The following is a 2,561-nucleotide window of genomic DNA, read 5'->3' on the forward strand; positions in this document are numbered from 1 at the left end:
GGGTTCGGGTGTAGCGTTTGGTGTTTGGTTTATGGTGTTAGGGGTTAGGGTTTCGCGTTTTTAAGGTCTAGGGTTACGGGTTTAGGGGTTCGAGTTTAGGATTAGATTAGGGTCTAGGGTTAGGCTTGTGGGTTTTGTGTTCGGGGTTTCCGTTTTGGTTTGGGGTGTGTAGGTGTTTAGTTGTCGCAGTTACGGTTTTATGGCTCAGTCTTTGGGTTTTTTTTTCGTGGTTGTGGGTTGGGGGTTTGGATTTATGGTTTGGGTTATGGTTAGGTTAGGATTTTTGCGTTAGGGTTTTAGGGTTAATGTTTGGGGTTTAGGGTGTTGGGGTGTATGGTCTAGGGTTTAGCGGTTTCGGGGGTGGGTGGTCTAGGGGGTTCGGGTCGGGTTTCGGGCTTAGGGTTTAGGGTTTAGGTATTCATGGTTTAGGGTTTCGTGTTATGGGTTAGGGGTTTAGGTTTGGGGGTTAGGGTTAGGGTTAGGTTTGGGGTTAAGGTTTTAGGGTTTAGTATTTTTAGGATCTGGGGCTCGGGTTTTCGCCTTAGAGGTTTTGGGTTTGGATTAGGTTTCGGCTTAGGTTTCGGGTTTGGTTGGGGGTTAGGAGTTAGGGGGAAGGGTATAGGGTTTAAGGTTTGGGGTTTCGCTGTTTAGTTTTTACGTTTAAGGTTTGGGTTTAGGGGTTAGGGTTTGTGTTTTCCGCTTGGGTAGGATTTTGGGGTTAGGGTTTAGGGTTTTTCGTTTTAGGGTTAGGGTTGGATTCGGGTTTAAGTAGTTTCGTATTTCGTATTGGGTTTCGCGTTTAGGGTTTTAGGTTTTTGGGCTTAATGTTTGGGGTTTAGGGCTTAGGGTTAGGGTTAGGGTTTATGGTTTAGGGTTTTGGGTTTAGGGTTTTGGGGTTATGGTTTTAGGGTTAGGTTTAAGGTTAAGGGTTTTAGGGTTTAGGGTTGACGGTGAGGGTTTCGGGGGGTTTAGGTGTTTAGGTTTTAGTTTCGGTTTTAGTGTTTTGGGTTTAGGGCTTTTAGGGTGGATTTCAGGTTAAAGGTTAGGTTAAAGTTTTGTTTTTGTCTTAGGGTGTTGGGTTTTGGTTTTTCGGGTTCTGTGTATGGTTACGGTGTAGGGTTTAGGGTTTAGGGCCTATGGTTTAAGGATTGGTGTTTAGGGTTTATGGTTATGGTGCTAGTGTTAGGGTTTAAGGTTTGGGTTTCGGGTTTGGGATTAGGGTTGGGTTCGGGCGGGTTAGGGTTTGGGGTTAAGGTTCGACGGGTTAGGTTATGGTTTTTTAGGGTTAGGGTTTAGGGTTTAGGGTTTAGGGTTTAGGGTTTAGGGTTTAGGGTTTAGGTTTGGGGTTAGGGTTTAGGGTTTAGGGTTTAGGGTTTAGGTTGAGGGTTTAGGTTTTAGGGTTTAAGGTTCAAGTGTGTAGGTTTTAGGGTTGAGGTTTTTGGGTTTAGGGTTTACAATTTAGGGTTTTGGTTTTAGGGTTTTGGTTTTAGGGTTTAGGGTTTCGATTTTATGGTTTAAGGTTTATTGTTTTAGGGTTTATGGTTTTGGGTTTTGGGTTTGAGGGTTTAGGGTTTATGGTTTAGGGTTATATTGTTTAGGCTTTAGGGTTTTGGGTTTAGGGTTAGGGTTTAGGGTTTATGGTTTAGGGTTTAGGGTTTTTGGGTTTAGGGTTTAGGGATTAGGGTTTAGGGTTCAGGGTTTAGGTTTAGGGTTTAGGGTTTAGGGTTTAGGGTTTAGGGTTTAGTGTTGAGGGTTTAGGTTTTAGGGTTTAGGGTTCAAGTGTTTAGGTTTTAGGGTTGAGGTTTTTGGGTTTAGGGTTTACGATTTAGGGTTTTGGTTTTAGGGTTTAGGGTTTTGGTTTTAGGGTTTAAGGTTTATGGTTTAGAGTTTTGGGTTTTAGGGTTTAGGGTTTGTGGTTTTGTGTTCAGGGTTATAGGGTTCAGGGTTTAGGGTTTCGGTTTGAGGGTTTAGGGTTTGGGGTTAGAGTTTGGGGTTTGGGTTTTGGGTTTAAGATTTTTTGGGTCTGTGGTTTAGGGTTTAGTGTTTAGGGTTTAGGGTTTAGGGTTTAGGGTTAGGATTTCGTGTTTAGTTTTAAGGTTTAGGGTTTAGGGTTTAGGGTTTAGGGTTTAGGTGTTTAGGTTTTAGGGTTTAGAATTTTGGGTTTAGGGTTTAGGGTTTAGGTTTTGGGTTTTAGGGTTTAGGTTTTTGGTTGGCTTAGGGTTTAGGGTTTAGGGCTTATGGTTTAGTGTTTAGGGTTTAGGATTTAGGGTTTAAAGTTTTATGGTTTAGGCTTTAGGGTTTTAGGTTTTAGGGTTTAGGGTTTAAGGTTTAAGGTTTATGGGGTTATTGGGTTGAGGGTTTAGGATTTCGAGTTTAGGGTTATGGTTTGGGGTTAGGTTTTGGGGTTAGTGTGTAAGGATTCGGGTTTCGGGTTTAGGGTTTAGGGTTTATGGTTTAGGTGTTTAGGATTTAGTATTTAGGTTTTAGGGTTTTGGGTTTAGGGTTTAGCGTTTAGGGTTTTAGGGTTTAGGGTTTAGGGTTTAGTGTTAGCATTTAGGGTT

This window comes from Malania oleifera, unplaced genomic scaffold (assembly GCF_029873635.1).
Source record: "Malania oleifera isolate guangnan ecotype guangnan unplaced genomic scaffold, ASM2987363v1 ctg286, whole genome shotgun sequence".
Lineage (NCBI taxonomy): Eukaryota > Viridiplantae > Streptophyta > Magnoliopsida > Santalales > Ximeniaceae > Malania > Malania oleifera.